The sequence below is a fragment of the Cucumis sativus genome, chromosome 1 (genome assembly GCF_000004075.3).
Source record: "Cucumis sativus cultivar 9930 chromosome 1, Cucumber_9930_V3, whole genome shotgun sequence".
Classification (NCBI taxonomy): Eukaryota; Viridiplantae; Streptophyta; class Magnoliopsida; order Cucurbitales; family Cucurbitaceae; genus Cucumis; species Cucumis sativus.
In genome coordinates, this window is record NC_026655.2 from 9,084,320 (window position 1) to 9,091,736 (window position 7,417).

At 30.4% G+C, this 7,417-nt stretch overlaps 1 long non-coding RNA gene across 1 annotated transcript; it reads right to left on the reverse strand.

The window, feature by feature from the left end:
• Positions 1-6,081: 6,081 nt before the first annotated feature.
• On the reverse strand, positions 6,082-6,960 carry LOC116402986. The gene is made up of 2 exons (XR_004215723.1): positions 6,696-6,960; positions 6,082-6,579 (listed from the first exon to the last, which is right to left on the reverse strand). It is a non-coding gene; the product is annotated as an uncharacterized LOC116402986 (long non-coding RNA).
• Between the last annotated feature and the right edge of the window lie 457 nt (positions 6,961-7,417).

The window sequence follows — 7,417 nt, forward strand, 5'->3', positions numbered from 1 at the left end:
ACAACAACTAGCTCGAAATCGACGACGTTTGGATTGTGGAACACATTATTGATTTTCTTTTATCTTTTAATTGAATGTAACTTGGTTATTAAAAGATGCTTTTAATTTACATTTAATTTTTTCAATTATAAGTCATTATTAAAAAAAAGGTTCAACAATCATATGTTTCAATAACTAAAAGAAAATACAATTATAAATTTTGATAAAGTTACTGACAAATGAATGAAAGAATTAGTGACAAATTTTCAATAACAAATACAATTCTAGAATCTTGAGCTTCCTACTAACTTTCTCACGAGTTTGAATAATAAACATTATTTGAACCCACGAGTTACTGTTTACTTTTTTCCTAATTTAATTTAGAAAGTTCGTCCATCAACTTTCAGATGCCACATCTAGTGACCGTTGCAGGCCAACCTTCGTTTGTCATTTTCGATAATTTCGTCAGTGACCACCTTGATCAGCATGCAACCCTATTCCACTACTAATATTATTCTTCCTCTCGCATTACCCTAAGTTGCTGCCACCGTCCCTCGTCGTTGATCGTCCAACATTCACCGATTTCTTCATTGTTCACCGCTTGCTCAGATGAAGTCAAAGACCTCCATCCAGTCAAGTGAGCTTCGTCCCATGTTGCCCATTTTTTCCAAGCTGTTGCTGTTCGTCCCATGCTGTCCGTTTTTTCCAAACTGTTGCTCTTCGTTATTTTTGGTAAGCCTATTAGTCGTAGCTTGCTACAAGCCGCATAACGTCGTTGATTGTCATGTAATGATCCAACTCTTTATACGAAGATGAGCTCATTACCTTAAGATAAATAACAAATTTTTCAATTTTTTGAAAAGAAGAAAACTAAATTTTCATTAAAAATACTATGAAAACATGTTGCAGCTCATTTTACAAATTTTAAAGATAATAAAAATATGTAGATAAAATGTGTAAGATCAAAACACTGGAAATGAACAAAATGAAAAGTGGAAGCAAAACTAAGTCCACATATGGCATGTCACGAGCCCTTTTTGTTGCTTGCCAGATTTTCTCTACCTCTACATTTTCCTGAAATATTAAAAATAAAAAGAATGTGAGTATAAACGTATATTCAGTAAGGGACCCACTAGTAGTTTCGCTACGTGGTCTGTTAACTTCACATTAGGATCCCGTGAGACAGTATCCAAAACTTTCCGTTGCCCGATGGAACACACACAATCTAATGATCCCGAAATAATAAATTTAGTAACCTCGAACGAATACTCTCATCTATCGGTGAATCCGAAGGAACACCTATGATATCAGGTTGTAATTTCTTTTATGTTTTTTTCAAATTGTTATTTGATTCAAGATCGTGTACAAAATATAAAAGGTCTATTTATTTCTTTTCAGAATATATATTTTTATTTTATGGGAAGAACCCCCTCCTAATTTTTCAAACAATAAATTATTGTTTTACTAAAGAAGTCCCTTGAAAAAGTGGGGTTTTTGTAAGAGTCTAATAGTAGTTTTTCATTAAACTATTTTAATATTCTTACAAAAGAAACTGTATGACAAACAAAAAACATAGCTACTCAAGATTATTTTTTTATTTTTATTGTAAAATAAAAACGTATATGAAAAACTTTACCAACAAACTAATCTCATAACAAATATAAATGAAGCTCTAAATGTTACAAAATATCTCATATACATATATCACAATCAAACTCACAATCCAACACATACACCTTATTAAATACACTATAAAACATTTGATGAACAACAATCAACATATTTAGACATCCAAAACCAAAGCTTTATCATATATTTGATGAACTGTTTCTTGGCCTAGGATGTTGTTTGCAAACAAACAATACTATAAACACACACAATGCAATTCATAGTCTAGTTCAACTGACTTAGACAGGGGCTAAGAAGTCAGCAGTTCAAATTCATCTCCTAGATTTGTTGCTAACCTAAAAGAAAAACTATAGATATTGAGTTTTCTAGATCTGTTTAGACCATCTTTCAAAGTGTTTATAAGGACTTTTTTTTTTTTTTTTTTTTGTTGCTTGTTGCAATTATAAACACTTATATAAACACCTAGAAAGCACTCCAAACACGCTCTTAGCCACCACCATTATCACTCCCACCATAGTTGTTGAAAGCTTCTCTTGGGATAAAGTGATGGTTCTTTGAACCACCATCTTCTGGATAATGACGAGCAATAACATAAGGCTTCCCATCTTCGTTCAATTGATTTCTTTGAGCTTCTTCCATGGCCTCAAATTGCTTTGCATCAGCTGAAGGAAAGCAAGAGCAGCTCAAAAGCAATAACAAAAACAACCCAATTTGCAATAACAATGGGTTGTTTCTAATTTTTCTCATTTTTCTTTTTTATGCAAAAATGAAATTAGAAAGAAAATTTTGTCAGGGCTATAAATAATATAGATGGTTGGGGTTTGAAGAAGAGAGTTATTGGGTTGTTATTGTAGAGAGAGATGAGGAAGATGGTGGCTAAGGTTTTGAAATTATGGAGATGGTGATTTCCACCAAGTGAGACAAACTTAAGTGCTTAGCCCATATAGCAAAAAAGGTGGTTTTCCATTTTAATTATGATGGAGATCGTGGAAATTTATTTGACATTTTGGAGGTTAAATAGAAAAGTTCCACTAATAAGTGCCAAATGTTATAAAGGGGAAAACTCCAAAGGTTGTTATATATATGTATATAATTTGAAATATATTGTGTAATATAAAAGGATTGAGATTCTATTTTCAAATTACCCTAAAAATAACAGAAATTAAATTATCAACCTTTGATCTTTTAGATAATTTTAAACCCATGTCTTCGAACTATAATCATTTTGATTGGATAGTGTCTATTAACTGTTGAGTTTAGCTCCTTCTTTATGTAAACATATGCTAAAAAAATTTAGGAACAAAATTTATTACTTAAATGTTGAATCTTGCTTGTTTCAAATTCACATTTTTTTTTTTATTATCTAGCTATTATCTAGCTCACAATTGATATCTTTCTATAGTGATTGTCTAGTGAAATCTAATCATAGAATAATGAGGATACTAAAAGTATGTCAATTTAGCTCAGATATATATTTGGTGCTTCTTGTTCTCTCTTTTATCTATATTTTGTTGAAAACAAAAATTGAAGGTAACTGAAAACAAAAGAATTATATATAACAAGTTGACCTCTAAATTTTGCAAAATTGGATCCATCTGTTTTCTTTTTTATGCTACAATACAATAGTGGTCTAGAAATTAAGTTATTTAATTACTTTTTGTTAGATTAATGATATATAGGTGAAATGTCAATCGTAGCAACAGGTCAATGCATAAAACATCAATTATTATTATAATCCATTAAAAAAGGTACCCAAATTGTTTAAGTTTTCAAAGATTTTTAGGTCGCTTTGAAAAGTGAGTTTTCCTTTGTTGGATAGACAAAGTTTGAGGGCATATGAATTGGATCTTAACAAATGATAATATAATAGTTACTCAAGGTTTTGAGAACCAATTTTTAATAAAATTTTAATTAACTAAATATACTAAAAGTAAATTTGAAAATTTGAAAATTCATTAAGGATAGAACTGAAAAATAAAACAAAAGATTACCCATTTTCTCCTTTTTGAATTTCAAAATATGTGTTGAGGATGAAGTTTGAACATTTGGCATGCTTTATCTAATCCAAACCATGCATGTTTAAATTGGCTACATTGGCTGTAGTTTTTCTTCAATTAAATTTTTATGACCTAGTTACTGTTAATGAAGTCATAAATCCACAAAACTTTGAAGTATGAATTTATAATAGTTAAATATATATGTTCCTAAACCCAGAAATCAAAACATCAAAACAAAGTTAATTTAATCTTCATACTTGAACCCCTTTCTTTGAATTGCAATGTAACGTCTCAAATTTGAGATAATTTTATCTTAATTATATTTAATTAATTAAATGATAAGTGAGTTTATTCAAAATTAATTTGATTAAGGATGTTAATTATTTAATTTAATTGAAAGTTTAGGAAAAATGTGTGATTTGGTGGAGTATGGATTAAGTAATTAAATATATGTATAAATCTGAGAAAATGTGAGAATTTATGAGTAATGATTTATAAATTATACATATAATTAATTGGGAAAAGATGGTATTTAATGTGTGGAGTGTGAAGATTTGAATTTTGTATGGATATATTGATTACTTAGAAAGAGTGGATTTAAAAAAATATATAATTAGTATATATACTTTTGATTTGGAGAGATTAAAAAGGTTAAATTGGAGTTTTTAAAGTAAATATATATATATATATATAATTATCAGGGTTGCCTTGTTTTGCATGCAAGTATTAAGAAAAAGAAATCAAATTAAATGTAATTTTTCCTTTCTTCTTCCATTCGATCACATGCGACCCCTCTTCACTTTCTTTGGTTGGCCACCGGCTAGCCGATGACCGCATGCAGGCTTCCGTCTGCCCTAACCCCCGTCGACGACTGACAGACGCTGTAAGCCTTTGCGATCGTGCTGTTCTCCGAGAGCTGCCGTTGGTCTGCGCTGTCGCTTCTAGAGCCGTTCTCCCATTATTTCTTAGAAATATAAGTGTCACATGTCGCCTTAAAAACAAGGAACACCACTTAATAAAACAATTGAACTTGAATTAGTGTAAGATTCAACTACTCATAGAAACATTAGTCAATAATTGCTTAGACCTCCTATATCGAACAAGTGTAGATTTTTGTTCATGTGTAACTCATGTTTTGATATGATGCAGTCACTTCATTATAGGCGTAACTTCAGAAAGATTGAAACATTTTGCTTACCCCTGTAAAACTTCTACATTCCTTTGTCTCATTATAAATTTTCGTTGGGTTACCTTGGTTTCATTGGTTTATTGTTCATAATCAATTTGAAATTCAAACTAATCTTGTGGGATTCAACACTTGAAATTGCTTGCACTGATACCTATGTTATTTACACTTCTATCAATCATACACATCTAGTCGATAAGTCATCTCATTAATATGATATGTAACTTTAAAACCTCATCAAAATGAGAATAGTTTATTTTGATAGGCAAACCTGACCAATATACATTTTTGATGGGAAATTTTGGTCAAGTGAATTCACTTGACTATCACGTGTTGCCAACAATAAATTTGTAAGTTGGAGAACATGTTATATGCAAAAAAGTAAAAAATAACATACTGATGTGATACTTGTCACATGCATTTTGATGTTTAAGTGATATCTTAGCACAAATCTTACATCATAGTAAGTAGTTTGGAGAGAGATTGAAATTACCTTTTGCACGACAATCATGCTTTACTTATAATAGAGTTTATGTATTTTTCTCGAGGGACTTTTGTAAAAATGACAAAAAAATTTATGATAATAGAACTTATGTTACAACATTTTCTAAATTTGTAAAAGTAACAAATTTAAAAGTGATGACCATCTGATAGCTCTATGATTATCGTTTGATAGTGCTCTGATAACTTATGATTACCATCTCATAATCGTTTGGTATTATTAATTTTGCCATATTCGTAATATACAAAAAATTGATACCATGAGTTGTTTTTTCTAAATGTTTTGGCCGATCTAATTTCCCTTTTCTTAATCCGGTGCAGTTAAGATTTTACTTCCTTTCCCTTTTGAAAAATGGAATGCTCAAGGGTAGGATTGGCCACTAGAGATGTTCCATACCAGAGTACCGGTGGGTTGAGGTCAAGGCATGTCAATTAGTTTTTGGTCCAATTATTTTTTCTCGTTATTTGTTAAGAGCTCTCGTAGGCTCACTTCTTAGCAGTTCTTGTCTATTTCCAACATTAGACAATTTTCCCATTTTTATTTTTCACCGATTAAGAATTTTCCATAACATATATTATTATGATAAAAAAAGAACTTCGAGGAGACATTTGTTTCCGTACGTAATTTATTCTCATAACATGCACATCTATCAACCACACGAAGTAATATTGATTATTAGACTATAAGATTCTTATTTTACTTTTTGATTTATTGGTCGAAATTTATATTTTAATTGATTGAAACATACTTAGGTTGAGACTAATTTTAATAAACTCTGAATCCACCAATTGATTATTGAAATTCCATGCACATGCATTATATATTATACCATAAATAAGTACGCCTCCTAGCTCTCATACATCATTTTTAGCCAAACATAATATTGCATACAAAATATCTTCTTTTGTTATCATCTTTCTAGCCGACCCTAGCTCGAAAAATGAATACTCATCTTATACAAAACACAAACTCAGACAAATATATCTCTCGGTGTGTATGTTTGTATTTCCAAATCCATTATTCCTTCGCGTATTTCCAAATCCATTATTCCTTCGTCTCCTTATTACTCCAACAATTATAGTCACTTCTATAGCATCCATGGTGATTATATTCACTTGTTTCATATTGTTTTCTACCTGTTAACTTTTGATTCTCAATAGGATTCTTCTCTTCCTCTTCGTCTTGCAACTTCAAATGCCTTCCATCAACAAGGAAGAAAGTGTTCATAATCATCAACGCCAACATGATGATTACGGCAACCGCTACTCTTTGTCTCATCTTCTCAGCTGCAAAAAGAAGCAAAGAAAGTTTTGTGATTTCAAGTTTTAGAACTTTTATGGATTCTGCATGAAATGTAATGAAAAGGATTTGATGGGGGAAAAAGAATGAATATATAATTTACTATTTTGACTTCTTTTGAGGGAGAATGTTTGTATAAGTGGTTTTGTGGCTCTATTATATGAAGGAGGAAGTGTTTATTTATATGGTTATTTTAGTGGGATTTTTCATCTCCACCAAACAAGGCAAAGTTTAAGTGGGTTAGCCACAAATCGTAGAAATTGTTTTTTAAAATCCATTGGAATATAATGATTGAGATGAGAAAATCTGTGTATAAATAGGAAAACTTGCTTTCATGTATTATTGAGAGAAACTGTGTTTTTCATCGGCATTAATGATTTAGTTTCCTGTGAAATTACCCCTAGAAAGATGAAATATTATACATAGGTTTGACGTATACATTCACGATTGGGCTTGCTCATAGCAAAAATAATGTTCTTGAATTTTCTATAAGAAATTTTACAATAAGAAAAATAAAAAGACACCATGGATATTTAACAAAATGAAGCTAAAATATTACAGAAATTGTAGAACTTAAACTAATTTCCATTTCTCTAAAAAAAGAAAAAAAAAAAGAAAGAAAAAAAAAAAAAACTAATTGCCATTTCAGCAAACCTTACTTTCAACCCGTGAACATGTCCAAAAAGCTCACTGATGTAACAACACAGTCATAGGCACAAAATTAATTTCTTATTTCACGACATATCTCTATCACTGTTATTTGATATACTTTGATATACTTTAATATACTCTTTATAGATTTTCACTACAACAATTATGGCTTTA